General features: G+C 40.3%; 1 pseudogene; it reads right to left on the bottom strand.

Annotated features, from left to right (window-relative positions):
- Positions 1-4339: 4339 nt before the first annotated feature.
- LOC132607945 (NADH-ubiquinone oxidoreductase chain 4-like) lies at positions 4340-6989 on the bottom strand (annotated as a pseudogene).
- Positions 6990-26072: the final 19083 nt, after the last annotated feature.

Here is a 26072-nt window from a genome sequence, read left to right as displayed (position 1 = left end):
GGATTAGGAATGTGAAGGCCTCTCCTTCGAAAGGAGACCGGGGAAAGAAAGAGCTATGCTATTGACCGGACCCTTTTTTCTCATTTTGTTTGAAGCGGGCCAAATAGAGAATGAAATGCATCAAAAAAATAGGGGAAGGAAGTCAGAGACTCCCTTTTTTTTTGGCTTAAGGGCTTCTCGCCCTACCGAATTACCAAAGGCTTTCGAGGCTTACACCTCCCTATTACAGGACCTAAAAAAAGGCTTTCAGTAGCCCCCTTATAATTTAAGCCTTTTGAAGCGCCAGTAGTTGTAGCTGTGGCCACACCAACCCTTTCGTTCTTATCGATCTAGATTCCGATCTATATGATCTCCAGGTGGTAAAAAGTAAACCTCTTCCGTAGAAACAGGTAGTAACCTAGCCTTTCAGAATTCGTTCAAGGGAGGACCCTGTAATCTATCAATGGAAAGATCTCCATGTGTGGCGTGATAAGGAATCCTAGAAAAGATCGATTGAGACTCCCTCCATCATCCCACTAAGATCTCCATAATTGTCCAGGACAAGTGAGATCTTCGGTCTGCGTGCCTAGGAGCAGCTCAAACAAAGAAGAGTTTGGTCAAGTCTAAATTCAGGCACGACCGCCCGTATGTTGCTAGGTCCGAATATAGCACCGGGACGAGTCCCCGCTTCCATAAATACTTGGTTTGACCTCCCGCAGTGGTCATTGCTTTTTAAGAAAGCAGATCTGGCCAATTTCTCGTATTTGCTCAGTGTGCCCCCCTTTCTTCGAGTGCCCCGCCCGGTTCACTGGATTGTTGGATTACCAAGCACTTTCCCGCAGCTCCTGCTGCCCGGTTGGTGGGCGGAGCGCTCGTTATCCTGGATTTTCTCCCTACTGGGGCCCACCTATTGCTATAGCCATAAGCTATGGCAGCTCCAGCTCGCAACCACAGGGGCCTGCCCTGCCAGGCCAGAGTGGGATCAGCGGTCAGCCTCCATTTGAATTATGTTAGGGGGTCTTTCACTTTTGCCAAATCAAGAGAGATACTACAAGTCCTCCATCCTAGATTCCATTGCCGCGGCCATCTGGTTCATCGGTACTACTAAAAAGTCTCATGCTTACATTACTGTTATTGATGCTCTGATTATCTTTGACCACGAGGACCCCATTCGTGCTTCTAGTTTCAATTCCAATCATCATATTGATAATAAATCTCCTTGTGCTCTGCCATAAGAACTTGGAGTCCGTATCATGGTGAGAATAAGGTAAAGTTGTGATACTTGCTTAAAAAAATAGACCGAACGTCTTCGAGTTATTGGCTCGTCTAACCCGACAGCATTCATGAGTCGCTAGTTCCACTGTCCCTCGAAGACGGGGTCGAGAAGTACCATGCATGGTTGCCCCCCGTCTTTTCTTTCTATTAGTCTCACCCAACAAGCCACCCCAACCCTACAGCCAAAAAAGGTAAGTGCCTAGTGTGAGCCTTATTTATTAGTTTAGTAAAGTCAAGCTTTTGGCTCACTAAAGACTAAAGAAATGGATAAGAGGAGGGGGGGGGGGGCGGGAGGACTTATGCAACGGGCTATGCCACCCAAACTAACTGAGGGAAGTCGCATCCGTCCCATCGCAAACACCTATAATGTCATGATCACATTCATTTACCCTAGTTTCTTTGATAGTTTAATGTACGGTCGCCCCTCCAACAAGAAAACGTATAAGTATAGAAACTTCTCTGCCATTTGGATTGGAGAATTTATGGAGGAAATCAGGTTTTAAATTCCTAAAAACTGCACAATTATAGATCCAAAAGGAATAGGCCGCGCCTAAAATCATCCCAAGCGCTACAAATATGGCTACTAAGCAATTTCTTTGGAAAGCTCCTACTAAGATGAGAAATTCCCTGATAAAGTTACTAGTACCTCTCAACAGCTCCCGTTCTTTTATAACGTCCTATCGGGATAGGCAAGCCCAAGCCTTTTCCCTCCCCCTCCCTCCATAAGACCCTATTTGATTTTCCCTCTAAGGAAAGAAGATAAGAAAGGATTCATGTTTTTCCTTCATGTGGACGACCCTATCTTGTATCGAATGATTTTTATGATATACACCACGGTGACAAAGACCAACCTCATATGTACCGTACTTTTTTTGTACGTCGAAAAGGAGGTCCTCCTTATGAATCTACGGACGGCTGTCTGAAGTGCAAGGGGTAAACTCGGACTCAGATAGGATAGGGTTGTGCGCGCTAGGCCCTTTGGGTCTCATATTTTGGCCGAGTTTACCGTATCTCCGTCCACTATATTAGGCGGCCATAATATTTTATTACATTCTACCGTTGTTATGCCAAAATAAAAGGTTCCACATGAGCTCCCATTCTGCGGCGTAGTGGCAGGACCGCTAGAGGAGTGGCTCCGGGTATAGATAGAGTGAAATCTGCAAGGGTCATGCAAATACATAGGCCCCTTCCCTTCTCTTTTGGATGAATGGGGTGGTTTCGAAGGCGCTTTCCGATCTACGGTCCCTCGACGCGAAGGGTTAGGCAGGTAGTATGGGCCCTCTAACTTCAAGCTATGTGTTGTACAACTCCTACGAAGCAAATGAAGGGAAGCTCTTCAAGCTTCTGGGTAAGCTTACACTTACTCTCAGGCTCTTTAATTGGTAGGTGGGCGGGTTAAACCCCCTACTTAAGATTCAATTCATAAGGTGAATTTTTTGTTGTCGTGAGGCTTCGGTTAGGCCGACTACTATAGGCTAGCTACTTCTAGCTTCTATACTGGCCCTTCCACTTTCGTATAGTTTTCATTTGTATTGGTATTGAATGAACATATCAAACAAAGGCGAGCAGTATAAGCCCTTCTCCAGCCTGGGAAAAGCAGCGAACTCTAGAAGCTAGGGCTTCATTCACCTTAGGACACATACACTATTCCGTTCTTTGCGGATACCAGCCTTAGAGATTGAACGACAATAAAATAAGTCAACGATAAATCTAAGACAGCGCTGAGCGCTGATAGCTTGTAGTGAACAACCCCGTTATGAAACCAACCGATAATAGCCTTTGGTACTTAAGTAGTTAAGGTTTGGAACCCTTTCAACTATGATAGAAAGCCATTTTATTGTTGCCAAACCCTTTGCCTTTCTTTTAAATCAAACCAGGTCATGCCTGTTGTATTTTAGTCGGTCAGGGGAAGTGGTAGGTTCGTGTTCCGGTTCTCTCACGCTTGCTTACGTGAAGGCTCAAAACCCATTTCGCTAGGTCCAATAGCTTCCTAAAAGATCTGATCTAACAAAAATCCCGCATTAAGCGTAGCTGATCTGCAGCTATGGCTAGCTGATCATATCATTCCAACAAAAAAAATCTAAATGTATAGAGAGATCCCCTAGATATACAAATAGAATAGATGTTCATGGATAGACAGATATTCCATTGATTCTATGTTTTTAGGCTGAAAAAGCTCGTCGATCCAAATGAATCATTTTTCTGGTCTCTCTTTGCTCCCTATCCCAAAACTAACCCATGACACAGCGCCCATTCACTTTGCATGCGGGAAGGCAATGAAGTTCAGTTCATGAGACCGCAGCGCAGCAGAGTGGAGCAGCCGCGACACTTCCTTACCTTAGTTAGATCTCGCTGGTACCACCTAAACAGTAGGTAGGCGGCGGATGTGCGACGTTTGAAGTTGTCGTTTGTGCACTGTCCCTAACAGAAGAATGAGTGATCTGTTCTCCTGCAGATCACGGCCTTAGCACTTGGTCCCCGATGGACATCGGGGGATTCGATATAGCAGCTCAGGTTCATTTGAGCTGCGCGTTCCCACTAGATTGGACACATGTTAGCTGTAGGAATTATGGTTTCAAAATTGACTTCGGTTCGCCGGTTCAGGCTCAACTCCTTACTTTACGTTAGTGAACCTACAGGTCCGGCCGAGGCTCTGCGCTCTTTCTTTCTGTGTGAGATGATACCGGGGAGAGAAGGGAATGCGTCGAGGCAGCGAACAAAACAACTATATTTTGGCTTTTCCCTCCATGAAATGAGCCCAGTGCATTGGACCGACGGATAAGAGAACTGAGCTGGCCTAAAAAGTGCTTGGGCGCTCTACGTACGATGTAGACTCCATTAGATACATATCGATTTCTTTCTGATTGATCAAGAATAGATAGTTGTCTAATAAATAGATAGAAATAGGAGATTTCCTCTTATTCTTGAGAGATTCCCTCTCTATCTCTTTCGATCTATCAGAATAGATCAGGCTATCGATCAATTGATTTGAAAATAGCATTGTTATCTCGATTTTCATTCATTTTTGCCACAAAAACATAGCCGCCATAATAAGAAGTAGGCAAAGTAGCTACAAGTACTTGCTTCACGCCCTTGAATTATTATTCACGAATGAATTGGGAAAGCCAACAGAAAGATTCGATTCTGACTTCGTAGAGCTGGTGTTGTTGTTGCCTGCGCGTAGGGCCGTCACCCGATTAAACATACTAATAGTAACCAAATACATATGAGCTACTGAGGAGTAAGAAATAATCTTCTTAAGATCGATCTACCGTAAAGCGGTCGAGGAAGTATATATTATAGCAATCGTGCTTAAAGTATAAATGAAAGGAGTGGAACAAAGAGTCGCTTCGAGAAACGTGAGTATTGAAAATCTTATAAACTCGTAGGTTCCCAGTTTTAAAGAAATTCTTGCCAAGATGACTGATCCTACTGTAGGTGCCTCTACATGAGCTTGGGTAACCAAATATGAACTGGTACCATAGGCAATTTGACGGAGAAAGAGGTGAAAGAAAAAATCCATAGAAAGATTTGGCGCCGCTCACTAAATTCTGTGGTTAATGAGATTTGTAAATCGGTTGTTCCTGTTTAGAGAAGAATCAATAGAATAGCTAATAGTATAAAAATAGATCCAAGTAAAGTATAAACGAACAACTGATATGCTGTCTTGATCTTTCTTTGTCTCAAACCCCATACCCCTATAATAAATGTAGAGTCAGGGATGGCCTCAAAGAGGAATTGATCGATGGTGCTTGATCGAAGCTCCAGTAAGTAGCCACTCCCTTCTTTGAGAACCGTACGTGAGGCTTCCACCTCATACGTCTCCATCTCGAGCTTCTGTCATCGGCCTTGGAATTAAACCACAATCTATGAATGTATTTTCAGCCTGGACTAATGAATCTTTTGGTTCTCGAGTGGTGTCGAATAATGGCGCTCACGTTGCAGGAGATGCCCGCCCATAAGGCCAAGCCTGATTCCTGCCTGAAAGAACCACTCAATAGCTAGCCGGACTAGTGAGGGACCTATCTGGAGACATACTGAAAACCATGCCTTTTGAACCGAACGCAATGCCCGTCTTCCAAATAAAAAAAAGGGCTCGGTAGGAAGAAAGATTACGTGCAGCCTGTAGAGCACGTGTAAGGCACAGTAGGGTTACTCACGCAATAGATCGAGAGAGGTGTGAAAGTAATATCCTTATGTTATGGCAGCCCCCTCGGTACTTACGGCCTTTACGCTACTACTATTGTGATGTGAGCGGTTCAAATGTGTTGAATCTTTGTCAATCATCCTACCCAGAACTTGTATGCAGCACTTGTACAGAGCATAAAGGTTTGGAACTCTTTTCTTAACTGAATCTTAAGGAAAGAACCCTACCCTATACTCGAACCCTCCACCGAGCTCTACCCTGCCCGCATTTTCTTGTGTTTTGAAGAGGAAAAAAATCTGTCTACCTGTTGCCAACTGTCTTTCTTCGGGATTATTTGAACGGGTTGATCCTCCCATCCCCTTTGTTTTAGCAACTTATCCTAAGGTCTCCTTGCTAGGAGCTCCCCGGCGACGACAGAGGAAGCAACCCGTCTGCTGTGGCGGGTGACTTTTTTCTTCACAATAAGACCTAGATGATTACCCCTACCTTCGATAGCTTACGCGTTTACGTCCATCCCTGGTCAGGTATAGTTTTCTTTTGATTTCTCCCTTGTAGCTGTTACCCGAATTTGCACAAGTGCATCTACACCCTTCAACCTTACTTGCTGACGAATCTTTTCTCGCGAACAAACACAACCCCTGAAAGACACCTAGGAACACCCCTTCCTGCATATCCATACAAGACCCGACTAGGCGGGTCGAGGTCCTACGAGGTACCCACTATTCAGAGTACCCTCCTAAAAGAAAATAGATATGTATGTTAGGGTCGGTTTTTCTTAGTTGGGTTGTGCGAGTCCGACCAAAAAAACTATGCTTACACGCAAGACTACCTCTCTTCCCCAAAGCTTCTAGGGGACTGCTTTAGGATGACGGACGACCGCCCGTAGGGGTTTTTTTGCATAAGGCCCCTGCAGAGGAAAGGCTTTATCCCAGCGAATAGAAGATATTCAGCTCCGCACAACACAGGGATTAGCACATTTTCGGGAAGAACATAGAATAGTAGAAGATACAGTATGCAGAACACGTCGATCAATATAAATTCACGAATTAGAAATGTTGTAATATACTCTTTACCATAACTTCTCATACCAGACCAACCCACTAAAATGCAAATAGGGATCAGAAATGTGGTCAATATCCCGAAGAATAAAGAGATACCGTCTATACCCAAATAAAAATTGATGTTTTTATAAGGAAGCCATCGAAGGCTTTCCATAAATTGAGATTTGACCGTAGAAGGATCGACTTGCATCCGAAGAACAGGGGGATACAAAAAAGTAATAAGAGAGGCGCACAGACCAATTAATCGTATCTGTCATATTCTTGAATTTGGAATGAAAAGAGGAGTAATGCTTCCTAGCACGGGACAAATAATAAGACCACTTAGATCAGAATAGCATTCAATGAGATGTTCTAACATAGAGTAGAATTGAACATGGAAGAGATTCATTGACAACAGTAAAAAGATGGGCGCCTAATTCCTATACAATTGGGGTCTATCAGTACAAGTCAGCTGAACACCGTGATTGATGAGTAGGTAGGTGGGTTAGGTGCACTGCTCGCCCAGTGGGAAGTAATGAGGCTAGTCTCCCCCCTCCCTCCTGAATGAAGAAGTAGTGGGGGGCCTTTCCCGCGTAAGCGCCTTTATTTAGATTCTTTCGATTTTGGAATTACCAATGGAGAATCTTGCAAAAATAATCTCTCTAGAAAAACGAAATTCATCGAGTTCAATTCAAGGTGCACCTTGCTTTTTTTTTCCAGGTAGTTTTTTCTTACGCTATTTAGCTAGTAGGGCATTGGTCATAGCCGAAATTCGTCGAAGGGATAAGACCAAAATAAAGAAGAGAAAGAAAGGGTAGTTTTTTCTTTCTTTCAATCTAAATAAGAGAACAAATAAAGTACTCAAAAATGAAAGTTAGATAAAGAAGTGTAAGTAAGACCTAGCACTAGACTTCTTCCCTCTTTCTTTTCGACTTTTTATTTTTCCTTTTTTTTCTGCTTCCACCCGGGCTTTTCATTCTATTTTATAGAGACCCGAGGAAATTCTATATAATATTAAATTTAGAAAGGTGAGGTTGAGGTACTTTCCCCTACATACGGAAAGAAAATCCAAGATGACGGCTTTCGAAAGACAAGTTAGGGACAAGAAGAGGGAGGCTAAGTTTATATATTATCTCTTATTATATAAGATAAGCAGATTGGTGCGGAACTAGATCCTCTGAAAGAGTCAGAGTTGTTGTGTATCCAAGTTTACCTGCCCAATGCCAATGATACGAAGAGCTAGCTTTGCTACCTTGGGGGTCAAAGAAAAGTCTACTCGCTTGCATCAGCTTTAGTTTTCGGGTTTGCTTGTCATTTTTGTTTGAACAGAGATTCTTTTGGTGTTTTGTGTACACGGATACAAGGTTGAAAAGAACGACAATAAAAATAATTTTGAATAGCAATTGAACAAATTGCAACAGTAACTCAACGCATCAAAAATCAGAGTTACGCTCTTTCCCTTTAGAAAGAGGCAAAATCGGATTGAATCTGAATAAGGGCCTTTTCCAGTATGCAGCTCCGCAAGAAAGGAGCGAGAGAACGCAACAATGTAAACACAATGTTGTGAATGAGACTCTTGATTCTTCGATCTATTTTCTTTTACTATTGTCTACGAATCCACTTACTTTCTAACTTCGGCCTCCAGTTGACAGATATTTTCTCTTTTCTTATTATAAGTGTGGGAGCTAGATAGGATCGTTGGGAAAGTGCTTTGTAAGTGAAGTGAGTTGAATCAAGCAGAGTTGCTTTCAAATTCCCAGTTAGATGCCTAGGTAAAGGGTGCTTTGTATTTTCTCTTATTCAATTTCTACGGGTTCATTTTCGAATTTGCTTTGAGACCACTAGGTTTCTCTTAGTCTGTTCCTATCCAATCTCAGTAGTTTATGGTTGAATAAGGGGCGCCAAATCAACTATTTTGTTTGAGGGTCAGAAAGCCCGTGTTTTTCTACAACATAATGTTGTAGTAAAATGGTATCAAAACAAGCAGAAAATTGTAAGAAAAAGGCTCACACAACGAACAAATCCGCGTTGGACGGGCCAAGATAGAAGGAAAGCATAGGTTTAGGGCTTAATCGTTGCAAGCGAGCTGAATCCAAGCCAGAATATGGAAGATTACACTGAAGCAGCCCCAATCCTGGGAGGAGGCCTAAGCCTTTTAGCCAACATATCTTTCTCTTGCTCACGAATTCCACCAATAGAATATTTTCTTGGCTTGAGAATAGTGAAAATGTTAAAGCGGTTTAAAAAGCCCTAACCCTAAAGAATCTGGGAGGACTAAGCCATGACTTTAAGAGATTGGAATAGACCTCAGGAATAGCCAACTAATGAAATAAGAAGTGAGTGCGAACGAACGATGAACAAAAAAATCAAAGCGTAAGGAGGCTGAGAAGAACTAGTTGCAGGCCAAAACAAGGAAAGCGAAAGTAGGGAATAATTCACCTTATTGGTTGAATGACCCTTACCACACAACAATCAAACTTATGTAATACCGATAAATTGACACATATGTTGGCTTGACATGCATGCTTACGGAAGCAACTTTATAATAAACTCTTACATTGAAACTTCCAATTGACAAAGGGTTGTTCCTTGAGCCAACAACTCGTTTGCTTAGAAAGGCGCTAGCTTAGGAAAGATGCCATTTTTCTAAAATATGATACCATCCAAGCCAAGCAAATGAAAGAGATTCTACAAGACCTAGTGAAATAAAAGCCTGAAGGCCTAAAAGAATAAAGTAAAAAAGTCCAAGAGCAGACGATCTTGCTAAGAGCTCCTTTTCATCTGCACCCGAAAGAAGCAGCTTCGTTCACTTGCGCTAACAGAAAAGAAAGACTTATCCACTGCAAATCCTTTCTTTGGATTAGACTAGTTGAACAAGAAAGAAAATGAATGGCTATAGAGGAATAGCACAAGGTAAGGCTCAATAATAAGTGGTGTTCTCTTATCTGTTGATGTCGTTCTTGTAGGACTAACATCTTTTGGTGGTACAATCTGGTACCGGGGATCCTAGTGCATGGCCGGTAAAGAAGTGTTTATGTTGTTCATAGTGAAAATGTTACTTATGCTAGCAGTTCCCTTTCATTTAGTTGGTGAAAGCTAAGGTGGAAGTTAGTGGGCGTATAAGTAGAAGGGCAATCAAAATCATTATCTGCCCATATTAACATCAACTGACAAAGCAGCAGGTAAGGTTCTAGGTTAAAATCAGATTCTCGAGCAAGGGTAAAGGCATTTAAATAAAGTGCTAAGCCCCTTGGTTGGAGATCTAATGGAAGTTGGAGTAGTTGATAGCCTTTCTATTTCCACTTTTTGATAACTAGTGATTGGTCAAGTGGCTTTCCCCGTTACAGACAGATGGGGAAATCACCATTCCCACCAATTGCATTAATGAAGATGAGATAGAATGAGGTAGTCTATCTTTTTACCATACGCATTTCTTTTGAGTCAGGTCTTGGCCTTAGAGGAATAAGATAAGTGCTGGTACGTATAAAGTCTCTACTTCTTTAAGAAAACCTAGTAGCCCTATGGTGAGTACGAAACTCAAATGTCATACCTTGATTAGGGACCTAAACCATTCCATCTGATGGATTAGCCCTAACTAGTTGAACCCCTGAGTGCTAATCCATTAAGATCGTAGCTAAAAGAGAGATTGCCCGCCTACCCCTCAACTTTAATAAGTATAAGATCCCACTCTTCTATTACATGAAAACTCTCACGTACGACTCTGAAACGGAGATTCTTGTTATTGAATAATGACCTCCACAGATGTATGCTCAATCCGAGGTTGGAACTAGGCATTCGAAAATTTAGCTTAGTAGGGATAGTTAAAGAGTCCCCACTTTTGAGTGAATGGGGAAGGGGTAATTCTCCAATCAAAAAAAGAGAGTGAAGGAATTCTTTGAACAGGAACTAGATAATTCATTCTTGCAGAGTATGGATGGGAGCATAAAAATAACCTTTTAAAGTTGCTCCCTCCCCTTCAAGAGGGAACTCATGTCAATGCACTTACCAAATCCTTTTCGACCTTCAAATCTCTTATCTAGACGGGATAAGAGAAAATGAACCCCCTACCTATTGTCTATTCTACCTCCTGGCTTACAGGCTATGGGGCATTAAATAGACCTATTCTCATAGGTTTCTATTTATGCTTTAGCCATTGTAACAACTGATCTAGTCGATTCATAAGTTTGAAGCCCCTTACTACATAAGGAGATATCCACCAACCTAGGAGCATACCTTTCAGACCCACCCCTACTAGATATGTCAAATTAACCAATGGTTGGAATGATAGCTAAAGATCGGGATAGGGCTCCAGTGAGCCTCACCGAAGAGGGAAAGTCAATTTATTATTTTGTGATCACTCTCTTCTGTCATTGCTTGGTGAGTTGACCCATTCTGAATTAACCTCAGTGCTTCTAATCAGGTAATGCACCTCTTTAAGATGCGAAACTTGGAAGCTTTCCTCTTAGGGGTAAATATATTGTAGGGGAGGTAAGGAGGTGCCGAGGTCTTAATAGAAATAAAAAGGGATTCCCGTCTGCTAGGCTTTTCCCTTCGCCTTTACTAAAGAAATTGAGTCTTCCTGGTAATGAATTGAGCTAGGAGTTCCGGTTCCATAGTGATTTCGTATGCTTTTAGAACTTCAATTCCTGTGGACAAAGAAAATGACTTTGGAGTTTTGAATTCTCAGAACTTCCTTCGAATTACAAAACATGGGGGGATCTCACAAGCAGCTCTCTTTGCGAGATGTAAGAAATTTACACATATTAAAAGGCTACTTTGAGGGCGTAGAAAAAAATGGTTAAAAGGCTGCTTTGAAAGCATATAAATAGGTGGTTTAAGAACGTAAACATATGGGTAAATAGATATAAAAAAAGAGTATGAACGCAAATAAAAAGAGTGGGATAGGGGACATGTCCCAGAGACTATGTTCACTCAGTTTTCTCTTTCGTTTCGACACCTAGGATTTTCTAGTAGAAAGTCTTATGAGAAGAAATCAATTCCATAGAGCTGAATAGGCTGTAGGAAGTCAACAACAAACATCTGTTTTATGCTTTCGCAATCACATCTAAGATCCTCAGCCTTCTTTCTCTTCTGACTATGCGAATTAACCTCAGTTCTTTTAATTGTTTTATTTTATTCCCAATGTTAGAAAGGAACAAGAGAGGAAAAGGCTGCCCAGCCAACGATGAAACACATTCCTTTCTTGTGGGGACTACGCCCTCGATAGAAAGACGTTCTGATTGCCTCTCAATGGAATTTTCTCATCGGATATATTAATTTTTTGAGAAGAATGCAATTTCAATATAAGAATTTACCCAGATAGTCAAGCCAGGAAAGAAACTCGACAAAGACGGAGAGGAAAGCTTCTGAGAACATAGGTTTTTGAGGTGGCATCAATACCAGAGAAAAGAGTGGGAATCCCCTCTTATGTAAGTTCCTTCTTTCCGATAATAACCATTGTGGAGGGGCCCTGGATGCAGTAAGGTTTGTTTAGTTTTAGTTTATGCTGCTAAAGACTGACTTGCCCCCAACAGTTGTTGCTGAAGGCTTAACCCATTGTTGGGTACCTGGGTTTTTCAACCCGGACCTCAATAGATTCTGGGGAAAGCTCCATATCAAAAGAAGCTTGACCGGTAGTGGTAGGGAGAGAGAAGTTTGGGATATCTTCTAAGTTTGGGGCTAAGGCCTTTAGCTATCGGAGTTTCACTCTTCTCTTCATCGGAATTGGAATCTACTTCACTATATGGAACAAAGATCAAATTTTCCTAAACTTGCCGTGGAAGGTTTGAAACCCTACTTTATTTAATTTAATACAGGGGTATATCTTTCTCGGAACGCAGTAAACAAGGGAACGGAACTCGCTTTTGACTTAGAGGAAAGAGAGAATATTAACTCTCCTGCTTTGGAAAGTCAATATTCTATAGCTGGAATCTATCTTCCACTGGCTGTGACAAAGACATATCTGCTAGAAGAAGTGCGGAGTCTTTCTTTCCCCAAGGGTAGAAGGAGTTCGGAATGACTATCACTCTCGTCTAGTCTATGAAAATGCCCCTTCCTTTAAGTTGTGGCTAAAAATTAGCCTTGGTGATCTATATTCCTTCTCTTAGGACCCTAGACCATGATGTATTAGATCCCCTTGAATGAGAAATGGTAGTTTCAACTAAGGTCTTAAAGTCCATCCCGGTGATGAATCTTCTTCCACTCCCCAACCTCTAAGGAGTCGTAGAGCAATGCCTTTATTGGCGGTTGCGCAACCTTCGACCTGGAAAACCTCACGGAATTTAAGACTGACTTCGGCCAGGAGGTTGATAGAGACCACCCTTTGATTGAGAGAGCCCAGAGCTGAGAGAAAAATAAAAGGAATTTCCCTCGAGCAGGTAACTGCTCCTTATACTAAACTGCGGCATACCGAAAAAGGAAAAAGTAATCAAGCTTGACCTCCTCTGCTTTTCATTGCCTTCAACTTTCTTACCTACCAAAACATCTATGTCCAGCTACCTTTTTGGAAGGTAGTTTTTCATAAGCGGCGTAAGTAGACATTTGTCTTACTTGTTACAGGCTGCCTCCGCTCCATCTTGCTCTACCACCTATGCAATCACAGCTCAGTCATTGACTAGTGAACTAAAAGAAAATGGATAGCTGTTGGGAGAATTGTGATTGATGAATCGCAATCAGCCGCTGATTCCTTTGCCATTAGATCCGTGCCTCAAGACTTTGCTACTGGGAATCGATCAGAAGAATCTACTACAACCATCTCTACCCACCTTTATGAATTCTAACCTCAACCAGCCATGACAAGGCAACATTTTTCATAGAACCCATTGTTGTTTAGAAAGATCAGGCGCTCACTCATACTGACAGAAGGCATTTTTTCAAGATATCAGACAAACAAAAGAACAAATATACTGGTTAGTAGAGCTAATAACCTCCATAGCATAAGGGGGGACGTAAAGGGAAGATAGATCAGATGATATTTCAGCGGTCCCCGGCCATCAGTATCATGTCCCCGCATCTCAGCATCTAAAATAATAGCTAGGCATCGGTTTGAGTTCGAGATCGAGATCCAGAAGTAGAGATAGAGGCAAACGTTTTAGTAGGAGGGAGAGAGGGTTCAATACTCGATTTGAGAACCAGGTAGCCTAGCATCTTCACCCATTGAACCCTAGTACCTAGCTTCCTTTCGCTCACGTCTAAATCTATCATTGTTGGATTGATATGCAGTTAAACTAGCGGCTGAGACAGTTGGATAGACACCCCCAGCAGTTGCTTCATCTAATAAATTGGAACAGGTACAACTGATAAAGCTACAACTGCTTCTGCTACTAAATCTACTTGAGCAACGAATCCTGGCTCTAGGAACGGAGGGAAAATCACAATAGTTCAAATCAATCGGTAGAAGAAGAATTCATTGTCAAACCATAGCCTCTGTATTTATATGGACATTGCCTACCTGGGTTGAACCGAAACTCCCTATTGTAGAGTCATCGATAGAATATCTAGGGCCTATTCCTTTTGAATTTCATAACCAAGCTTTGGTTTTCAAAGTAATAGCATAGGTGAAGGCATAGCCCATTCCAGTTCCATATCTGTATCCGAAATCATGAATAGATAGGGGAAGCATATGTGGGGGCTTCTCTGGAAAAAGATCTAATAGGGGATCTCGAGGTTGAGGATGAAGATCCATATACATGTACGAATGATCACATCAACGATCCAATTGATCTGGGACCCGAGCCATAGCAATTGGAGGAATAGCGCATAGTATGTTGGAAGGTTCGTATAAAAGGAAAAATCAACTAAATGCCTTTCATAATCTCCCCAAGTATCATGGGGGTGGAGCCTCTTCTATGAGTACCTCGTGGGGGGGGGGGGGGGGGTGCCCTTATCCGCCCCTTCTTTTCTTCAGGAAACCTATTTCAGTTCTTCCTTACACTGGGAAATTGGAGGCTGTTCGATGGTCACATGCCACTCACTTTAATTATGTAGATGTTCCATGGAGGGGCAGCCCGTTTCAGGTACATGAATTGGGTGGTACACTATAGATTAGATCCTCAGTATAAAGGATGAACGAAGGAAGACGGCCCTACCGGGGGAATCTACGTAATGATTCCAACGGCCTAGCTAACCATTGAATCAATGTCCTCTTGATCGGGAACTAGATTGAGTCTACTTTGGTCTTTTCCACTCTTGAACATTAGTTTGGAAATCTTTATTCTGCATTTCTCCTCATCATTTGGGTATGAGCTTCTGGGCCTAAATCGATGCCAAATGAAAGAGGTGATGGCATCGTATATAAGATGATAAGTTCAAACCGCTTCAACAAATGACCTTAGCTAGCTCAATCAGTGCGCTGGAGTTCCGTCCTTGAAATCTCTCTACTAGGAGAGCACTCTTCTTGTCGTTTCAATCTTTCCTCATATCTAATTTGGCTTGAAGTCTTTCTTTAGCCTGATCACATAATGGTGCTCTACTTTTGGACATAGGATTTGATATCACCCAATTCTTTGTTTACCAACGTATAACTTATACTATGCCGGATTTGATGGTTCAAAGAAGTAGGTGGTTGTTAACCACTGAAGTCTAGTTGATGTTTACATATGTAACTTAACCTATCATATTTATAGATGAGATTTTGACTATGTCATCATCTATCTGTTATCAGGATGGCTGTTTTGTCCTCTGGTATCGGGCATCCGGAATCAGTACCGTTAATTAGCAATTTCTTTCTTGTGCTAATACTGAATCCCTTTAGAGGAGTTGCTCGGTCATCCTTTGCAATTCAATTGGGAAATATTTCATGCAATAGCGTGAAAGAAGTCCTACTAAGCTAAAAAAGCAGATGAAGCATCAGGTCTTGGAGAAATAAGATCACAGAGCACAGCAAACCGCTAAACCATGTGCGCGTGATTGCTCGCCTATCATGAGTTTGACCTGCGCTCTAAAACTTTCTTTTTGAGGAAGACCGGAGAGAACCTTTATGATAATTTTGTTGATAAAGCAGTCGGTGAAGCTTGTTCTTATGTTGTTTAAGACCCCTTATCAGGAAACTCTGGCAAGGTATATTATTCTGTTTTCCCAGTGGGTGCAGGCTTCATCGAAAGGCTTTCCGCTTCGTGGCATTATTGGGTTCGATTGCAAACAACACTTCTCCTCTCGCCTATTCCTTTCCGTTAGCAATTGAGATATATCACACTTTGCATTACCCTTCGAGAAAGCATTCCTTGTTCTGACTGCAGCACCATATCTTGACCTTTTTCTCAAATTGGTCCATTTTGAGTTCGCCCATTCCCCTTCGATCAGTCATCAAAGGAGAAGAACTGAGAGAGTATGCTATGCGCAAACTGACTTTTTGCTTGTTTTCTTTGAGGAATTGATAAGTGAAGGGTGATGCCAGTCAATTAAAACTCTAATTCCTACATACCAGACTTTGATTAATCATACATGGAAGGAGAGAAATCGTCTGATTAAGAAAGAAGGGTTCTGCCTCTTGCTAATACAATACAGGGAAAATCCTGACATGACTCAATTCTCGTCTTCTCTAGTGGGAATTCTAATCTCGAATAACTAAATAGCGTCAGTGAGAATGCCAAGTAGCTTCTCTTTTATCTTCTTAACTGCGTGGGGCCTTTCCATGTTGTTGACACCTAATTTTCACCCGGTAATGAACGTATTTAAATTTATGAAATTCCTGAGCCAATATAGAGCAAAATATCTTTTTGTAAATTTAAAATATTCAAAATCCCGAGAAAATTGAAAAAATTAGCAAATTTACACAAAAATTATTAAAACAAGATAAATTTAACGAAAATCACAGAAATCAACAAATTTCAAAGAAAGTACGGGATATTTGAGATTTTAAAAGGAAAAGTGTGTATTTTACTCTGTATAGCTCAGGAAATTTGAAAATATAAACGATGTATGAATTACGACTCATTTTTGTAGCATTTTCACATTTTAAAAATATTATCCGAAAGTATGTCAATATCGGGCTCGTATTGAAGCTCGTAATTTAAAACGGCGTATTATGAATTTTGTTTTTAGAAAATAATAATTTATGAGTCGGTTATGCGAATGCGTAGTTTGTTGAAATTACGTATTTTGTTTAAATTGTGCACAAAAGGGCAATTGTGATATCTTTTAAAAACCACGGGGGGGGGGGGGGGGGGGGGGGTCTTTTAAATATTTTAAAAGGATTTAGGGGGAGAGGTATATAAGGCCAGGGGACCGAAGTTTTAATTAATAAAACTTCAGTCCCCCATTTTGTTGAGAACTAAATACTCTTTTCGTCTGCTCTCTCAAAGCCCGTTAATGGCGATTTAGGGTTTCATTTTCTCGAGGCCATTTCAGGCATATTTCTCAGTCATTCTCGCCTGATTTTTTAGGGGTTTTCCTCCTATGACTACGGTGATTCGATTTTACGGTTTGTTTTCCTTTAATTTTGCAGGTTTTGACTCTCAAATGTCTGACCCAAAGGGTTGTTGCTCGGGTCTTTGTAATTTTGGGTTTCCATGGGCGAGGTTTAAACCTTTAGCCAACTTGTGCTCCCAAAATAATAATACAAGGACCTCAGGGTAAAAAAAAACCCAACGGTCAATGTACCGTTTGAGGGATTCTTATCCTAAAATCATACTATGTATACGTTATTTGGCACTGGTTTTGGATTTTTGTGAGTAGGCATACTTTTCTTGATTTTTACGGGAATTTTAGGTTTTATTTGGATTTATTTGCTGGAAATTGCTGAATTCTTGTAGTATTTGCCATTTTGGATAAGGTATAATACTATTTTCAGTACGAATTGGTTAAATTTTTGTTGTCTTGTGGGTTTTGAAAAGGATGAATTCGAATTTGCTACGTTTGGGTCGGGGGGGGGGGGGGGATTCTATTTTTGGTGATGGGATTAATTCCTTTCTTGTCCCTAAACCCTAATTTCACCTCTATTAATAGCAAGGATTGTAGTATTCTAAGGGTCCCTTTTTGAAAGCAAAAAATTTAGATTTCTATATATATAAGCTACCTCTATATATCAATATATATAAATATACTAATATATACAGCCCTAAATACTCTCATATACTAATATATATAAAAGCTTCATAATATACAATAGAATACACTACTTGAACACACATACTACTACTATAATACTAAAAAATTTCCCAAAGAAAGGGTCTGTTTCTGGAAGCATTTGGGTGTTTGAAGTTGTTTCTAACCTCCCCTTTGATCTTTTGGTTGCCTGCATAAAAGATAACCACTTGTTTCTACCTTATTTACTTTGTTTTAATTTCTTAAAATGCCATTTCTGTATTTTGCTGGTTTGAGAACTGCCTAGATGTGCCTTATATGTGTATTATATCTTACTTGATTCTGTTTAAGTAGTTACATGTTTGTTGTTGCTACTACAGTTCTCTTAAAGCTTCATATGATATTTCATTTGTTTGTTCATGAGTTAGATAGGCTTGATACCTTCTTGTAGCTTGTTTTTTGTGTTCACATGATGTTAATATATCTCTGAAGATCTCTGTAGGATAAAAATCAATTTCTAGAAATTTAAAAAAACAGGAGTGGTTTTGGTTTCAAGTTACTGTTCCATTGAAGTGTTAGTTATATATTAAGTGTTTAAGTTCTTTCTTTGTTAATTTTTGTTGTGAAAAGTCATATTAAGTTTTACCAAGGTCGGTATAATGTATCAGTGATCATCTGAAAAGTATATTGACAGTTTAACAGGCCAAAATGGGATATTAGTGTTGTTTTTGTCCATTTTTTGTGATGGGATGAAGCTTTGAAGGTTTTAAAGCTTAATAAGTTTAAAAGGAGGAAATAAAATCAGTTGTTGTGTATTGTTTGTAACGTTTGGTCATTTTAACTCAGTGTATGAAGTTAAAACTTGTCTAAAACTAGAGATAACACACCTAGTTTAACAAATATAGAGAATTAAAAGGCTTGTGGTTTGTTGTTTTAGCTATCTGTAATGATTTTCAAAACTAGAACTACTAAGCAATCTAAAACTGGACTATTTTGTAAGTCTAAACCGCCGTTATCAAGTTTGAGTTAGAAAATACTTGCCTGAGCTAGCTTTTCTGAGAATAAAAGGAGTAAATAAGCTTGTTGTTTTGTTGATTTAACTGTCCTTAATAAATTTTGAGTCTGAAATGGGTAAAACAACTTAAAAATTGGATCCTTGTATAGTATGGAGCACTTAGAGAACCTACTAGTTTAAAAATAGGCTCAGATGCTTTGAAATCCCTCTGTAACATAGTTTAAAATGATTGAACTCTTTGTTTTGCTAACTATATGATAACTTTTATGTAAACTCTGCCTGCATATCTCTATTTATTATTGGAATTGTTAGAATTCTTCCTTGTTGTGTGACTGGATCATTCATTCTTGTTTAAAAATAATATAAAGTGTAACTGAGGTTGATAATTGGTTCTGAATTTTAAAATCCTGAGTGGTCTTACGGGGATATAGCCTTGAAAAGCCTGCATTACTTAGCATGATCTCTTCCTACATCCTTGCTTACTGTTTTGGTTCAAAGGACAGCTGCCCTGTGTGCTGTTATGTATGATCTTTATCTTCTTGTGTGTCAATACTGTGACTCTTTTTTGTTGTTTCAAATAAACTATTGTTTGGCATATGTGTTTATCCTGGTACAGTTCTGGTTGATTCTTAGTTCTGAGTTTAGGGAGTCATTTGTGTGTCTTTTCAACTTGTTTTGACACAAATTGTGCATTTGTTGAGCCCTTTAAGTGGCATTGTGAGAAAACCTGTTTCATGTTATCTCTTCTTGTGCATTAAACTTGAGTAAATTGGATCCCTCATCTCTGGTGCCTTGACCCTTACCCCGTGCTGTTTAAGTTGTCTTTGATAATACCTTATGCCATTGGTGAGTTTAATAACTGTCTCTTAATGACCTGTTAAGCCATTTTAAAGACTAATATCATTTGATCACTTGTTGAGATGCCTACATAGTTCAGAATAAGTTTACTGTTACTCACGGGTCCTAAAATCTTTCAAAGTCTGCATACATTCACTTGACAACGTATCCTAAGATTCTCATAGTCTGTCTTCTTTATAACAAGCTAGAACATGGCATTCAGATTGGAAGTTTTTTCTGAAGATAATTAACTATGTAACAATTTAGCTTCAAAACTGTAAAAAAAAAAAAATAGCTTTTAAAAGAGCTCATATGATTGCCTAGTATCACTGGTTCTTTGAAACTGTGTTGAGGATAACCTTTAGCCTATGCCTAGTGTGATTAGTATGTTTGCTGCTCAAAGTCATGAATACCCAAGGTCCTAAGTGTCATCCCTATTCCTTGTCGACTTATTTCTTCTGAAAACTGCATCATACTATCCTAGACACTGTCCATATTCATATCTTCTTCACTTATGATTCTTGCTGCTCTTGTGCTGTCACTAAGTGGTGTGTAAGAATGTTGTGTCTTTACTATGGCTCGTTTATACGGCTTTCTGAGTCTTTGATAATGTTACTTGTTTACCTAAGTGCTCTATATGTGGCCTACTTGCATTGCATTCTTCAGATTGTCTTGGGTATGGATGGGTATGCCCCTGTTTAGGCTGGTTTTGCCCTCCATATCCAGGTATATCAATGGCATATTTGGGTATATATTGTCCTTACACTTAGAGATCTTGATAAAAATAGAAGTATACCAAGTGGTATACCAAGTATATCACTGTTGCAGCTTTAAAACTTATAAAAATGAGGAAGAAGAGGAGCATACCTGCCTGTATATGCTGTATATCTCTGCTGGGACACTTAAAATTGTTTGAATGGGTGTTAGTTTTGGGCTAGGGGATTGGGCCTGTCTTCAGCATACTATACTTAGTCTTATTGTGATAATTTGGGCCATTTCTGGTTCTGTCTACAAGCAGTCTACTTATTTGATTGGGCTTAGCCCAAATATATCTGATGTAATTTATTTGTTTAGCATTATAATACTAATTAGGATTAATTTTCAGTATTTAATTCTTTTCCTATCATTAAATGTATACTAATTTGTGCATACCCTCTTGTATTTCCAAACCAAAATCCGTTGATGGGTTTCCACGAGGCCCGCCAACTCCCATTAGATCAAGTCAAACCGTAACTCTTGGATCGACAAAGCATTTGGAGCATACATTGGATTTAACTTGCATTTCTTCTTTCGGGTTTGGTCGACCCGAATTCTCTACTCTTTACAATTCACGATTTAAATTCTAAGTATGTGTGCTTTAATTTAAATTGGACCCTTATGATTATTAGGATACATATTAAAGTCGCTAATTAAATTTTCAAAATTCACGTCTTATAAAAATTAATAAAAACGGATAGATTTTGGACTTTGGATCAAAACTGATTGGAATTTGAGAAATAAGGGACTAGATTGGACATTTTTAGAACTTTCAAGACTTGGACTGATGAGGATAAATCTGGGCTGTTGGGACTGTATTCAACACTTGTATAAATACGTAGTAAAATTGGTATAAAATTGATTAAAATTGGCTTATAAAAGGACCTAGTATAAAAATGGTAAAATTAGTATATTACGGTTTATATAGGTATGGCTATAATATGCCTACAAACTATTTTCATAAACACTATTTTTATACTTAAAACGCTTTTTTTCAAAAAACCTTTTTGAGTGGACTCACATAGAGTCCTATTTAGGCTAAGAGCCTTCGGGTATTAGCCTAGGTGTTCAAGTCCGACACTCGCACCCAATTTTGGGCAAAACTATACTTCAACGATATTTCAAAAAAACGTATTTGTGTATGAAATGACTAAATCTTATTGCGGAAATATAAAAAATAAGCAAGTTTATCAACACTTTTATATCTATAAGGCATATTATTGGAACTCGTAGGTATACCGCGATTGAGCGGATCCTTAATACCGGGGTGCCTAACACCTTCCCCGGCGGATCACCAGAACCCTTACCCAGACTTTGGTAGATTATGTTTCTTTTAGGATAGTCGTAAAAGAACTATTTTAAATGAGCCCTTTTCGAACTGGTTTTCCTAATTTCCTAAAAATTAGATGGCGACTCTAAAATATATCCTTTAGAGCACTATTAAGTGGTTGACGGGTTTTTTTGACTTTTCCGGTATGATTCTCAACCGTACTTTCCCGGGACACCTCCCTCTTTTTATGAGGTATGTGCGAGTCGTTAAAACTTAGAATTCCCAACTCCCGCTACACCTGTCTTCCTCTTTTTTTAAGGTAACCGTCCAGTCTTGGAAGTGAGGGTGTTGCAATCATTCCAATCCCTCTACTCTAGTATTAGCAGTTTTTTGAAGCCATTCTACTATCATTCTAGTTGTTAGTAAAGTGACTGCCATTGTTGATGTTCGATCATTTAACTCGCAGCCAAGGAATGTTCCTGATCTGCGAACAGAACCGAAAGAGGTTACCACCGACAACAAACCAACATGCATGATTTATATAAGGATGTTGATCTATCGTGTACACAGGGATCGCTATTGGATAGACCCGCGTGAGATGCATTCTTCAATCGCAAGCCAAGGGTTTACAGTACTATCGCCAGGTTGGGCGAGTGGATGTCGTCCAAGCATTTCCCCTTCTTTCATCACCATTGAAAGCGCTTTGTCCGGTCTATCAGAACCGTTTCCTCCTCTAGGACTTCGGAGAGCCGCTAAATAATGAGGTTTGGTATATACTTGAGAAGGAAGAAGAAAGGTTGGATCCGTTCTTAAAGAAAACGTTCCGAGGGGAAGAGTTAGAAGTATGAGTTCAGCTCCTATTATAGCATTAGCCAAATTTGGTCAAAGACGAATGAAAAGCAAGTCCTTTTTAGCATAAGACTCAGATAAATATAAGGTTAGCATCCAGTTCTGAGATTAAGAAAAAAGCAGTGATTAACGATTAGAGGAATATAACTATGCAGCGGCAGATATGCGACATCGAATATATATCCTTTTAGTTAGGTATATCCTCTCAAGTAAGCTTTCCCTCTCGGCTTCGTTAACTAGACTTGAGAACAGCGCCTGAATTCCCTTTTTCATCTTTTCCGTACTTGCTTAATACACTAATTCTGTTTCATTTTGTTAAGCTATACCTTGCCTTGAACCAGACCTCGTGCTTGCCCTAGCAAGAAAATGGATGCGCTAACGCGCAACGACATTCTCGCTATCACGCTTAATCAATCTGTTGCTTCTTTCCTAATCCCATCGGCCATAACGTGGTCTGTCTGGGTTGGTCTAACTCCTTAGCTAGGATATGGTTATTATTCCCGGGTCACAGTAAGAAAGAATAAGCTATATATAAATACACCATGAATGGCTTTGTAAAGATCCTCGCAATATATCGTTAGGAGGATGGGAGGACATGACGGATTGGAAAAATCATGCTTTGTATCTAAAGTTATTGGCCCATGGTCCTCAGTGAGGAAAGGACCGAGCACAGAGAAGAGGGCCAATAGGAAGTTGAAAGCAATTCAGATTTCTTCTTTCTCGAAAACCTGATGTGAGGGGGCCCACTGGAATTTCCATAATTGAAGCATTTTTCCTCATCGACTATCTTTTTTTATTAGGTAGCCGATGTCTTTGATGCTTTGATGTTCGCACGAAACGGTAAGGGTTCCAAATAACGAATGTGAGCTTGATAAAGACTTGCATCAATATTCGTTTCCTCGTAGCTCGATTGCTCATTTGCTTCTTCCTTTGGGCATGAAGTGTTTGGTGACCTCTTTCTTCGCCTGTTGAAAAGCTAGCCCTTGCTTAAAGATCTTTTTTATTTAGCACTAGAGGGATCTTAAAAAACCGATGGAATGCAATCTCATAGACAATTTCCTATGAGGGGCATCTGCAGATGAAAGGGGAAACTCAATCATGAAACTGAATTTCCAAGCGGAAGGATGAGGAAATAAAACCACTATTGCCAAAAATCTTTCCTTTTTTTTAGTAAGGGTGTCAGCCGCAAGTATGAGGGGACATTCCCCATCATAGAGAAAGTAGCACAAGTTGCCTAAAAACTTCAGCTTCTTTCCAAGCTAAAGATCCACCATGTCTTCTATGTGGGGTGTCTAAAGACATACCATCCAGACATGGAACACCCAACAAGAGGCGTTCCCAAGAGGCCACTGGAAAGGATGACAACTTCCTTGTCAAAGGAAGTGGAATATGTGATGGCGGAACGCAAAGTTAATCGACGAGGTGTCCTAGCTTAAACTTTTGACTTGGTAAAATATAAGGGTCTACCGAAGCAGGGAAGCTCTAGGGTTTTGCTAACCAGTGTGAAGTTGAGTTCTATCTTTCCCTAGTTCATGCAAGGCTAACCTTCGGGTTTTTTCTTTCTAGAAAAACCTCTTACCAGATGGTTGTTCACTATAGCCTTTAAGTCTCGCCTAGCCTCTCCCGCCGTTCTCTAGGAAACTAGTGGCTCACAATTGTTCAGCCGCTTCTCTAGGAGATAGGAGATGTGCCGCTGACTGGGTTCAAGATACAACCATCGCCCGAACAGTCTGCTACCAAGTCTATGAGTTGGAACCCATAATAAACTGAAAAAGCACTTCTGTCGGTCGACGAATGCATGCTAGCAGTGTTGAATGAATGGCTGATTTGGAACCAGACCGGGTAACTTTAAAGGTGGCCCCAATGTTTGATTCTGAAGAACCGACGGTTCTATTGGTGACCCATTCAAAAGAAGCTAGCCGCTTTGACTTTAGTTAGCCAATTGAGTTCGGAGGGTGCTATGCTCCTCTTCATTTGTTCCCGTTAATGACCATAAAGCCCAACACTGCTCCTGCTCGCTACTTGCCCACTTGCCCTTTTTTACTACTTTGACTAGCGCTCGGCAAAGGAATGATTTTTTCCCAAATTCGACTTCCTTTATCGAGCGACTCTCTCTGTTGACGATAAAAGCGATGGTCCGGGCTGGGCTATCTGAAATAAGCGGTCATTTTTCTCAGTCCTCATCCTAATAAATACCACATGAATCGCGTGATCTCCTAGATTCCTTATGCCTTAATTATCTTATATATATAATAACTTATCGACTACATACCCCTTCCTACTCCAGCTAATGGAAAAATGCCTTTGAATGGTCGTAATCGTCAACAACCTAACTGACATCCACCATAGGCTCGGCGAGCTATCCTCCTAGATTTCCCGAAGGTAATGCCAGGGCCTTTTCAGTATTGACGACTCTTGATGCCAAGAAGGAGACCAACTAGACCAAACAGACCATTATTCATAGGTTGGTTATAAGCTCGGAGATTGAATCTGATTCTTCCCCTTTAAGAGGGATTCTCGTGCCAACCATAGGAAGAAGAACTCGGTTACTTATCTTGGATCGGATTGGATTAATATCTTTGTGCTGATCTACGAACGAGCCTTCTATTTGATTTATACTATACTTCTTCAAGTCTCCATCATCCCGATCTCTCTTTCCGGGTTTGCCGGTCCAAAGAAAACAGAACCTCTTCTAGTTCAAGGTCGAAATCCTCAAACCAATCAAAATCTGATTTCTAGTTCACTATTCTTATGATAAGAAGTTATGTCTCATTCATGTGATGAGAAAGCTGAGAATGCAAATTAGCAAATTTCACATCTATGGCAGATTTTGTGCCCCAAATTATTTAGACTTATGAAACTAAGCGGGCAGGGAAGGTATGACCCCTCCCCCATTGAACAAAGGGGATCCGTAGGGCTGGCTCACTCACATACTGGATAGGTGACTCAAAATTCTAGTGCTTATTCCATTCCCTCGAGGAAGAGAAAGCATGACTCCATTACAATCTTAGTAGAGAATAGAGGAGGAATAAAAAGGTTGGTTCTTCATTCCGTGCTTGACCTATGATATGATCAATGGCTGAATCCATCCACTGGACCACCCAACATTCTTAATTAAACCTTTACCCAAAAACGAAAATTGGATTTTCTTAAACAATCTTCTTTTCTTAGATTAAGATATCATCAGACCGATAAGTTTAAAAAGGAATGCATTGACTTTGTGATTCCTTCTTTCCGCTCTGTGATTAGCTACACCGGCTTACAGATGCCCATGTCCTTCATGGATCAAGGAGTTCATACGAATAATGGCTAGCGGGATTTCGCATTCAATCGTAGTTGCCTTAGTAGGTTTCCGAAACGAAGGCACTCAAGACTCTATATAGTGGTTTATGCCCTTATTTGGCTTCAAGAAGCATTAGAATCCCTTATTTCACTTGCGGAGTAATCAAGGAATATAAGCTCCCATCCTAGGGGGAGGATCTATTATCTCTCTACCTAGCTCCTTGTCTAGCAGCCAAGAACAAGAGATCTACAACACTCAGGTTGTTGAATGATTTAGGATCAGATGAGAAAACCAACCCTAGGATAGAGGCTCAATAAGATAAGTTAATCGGAGTTCCCGGAAGGAGGTCCCACCATTTACTTAACTTTTAGAACCTTTGTTAATTTTGGGCAACAAGGATCAACTTCCAGGACAGGAAAGGGCGATCCATCTATTTATTTGACTGAACCTAATTCACAAGAAAGAGTTCTAGGGATAGACCCATTTGTTGTGCATCGAAAAGAAGATCAAGGGAATCGTCTAACGAATTGTCTGATACTAGATGAAGAGGCACCCCGGAAAGCAGGAACAGAGGAGGCACAGGCCTGCCATTAGAAGAA

This window comes from Lycium barbarum, chromosome 8 (genome assembly GCF_019175385.1).
Source record: "Lycium barbarum isolate Lr01 chromosome 8, ASM1917538v2, whole genome shotgun sequence".
In the NCBI taxonomy this organism is placed as follows: Eukaryota; Viridiplantae; Streptophyta; class Magnoliopsida; order Solanales; family Solanaceae; genus Lycium; species Lycium barbarum.
The sequence above is the reverse complement of the archived record's forward strand: the minus strand, read 5'-3'. Positions and strand labels throughout refer to the sequence as shown.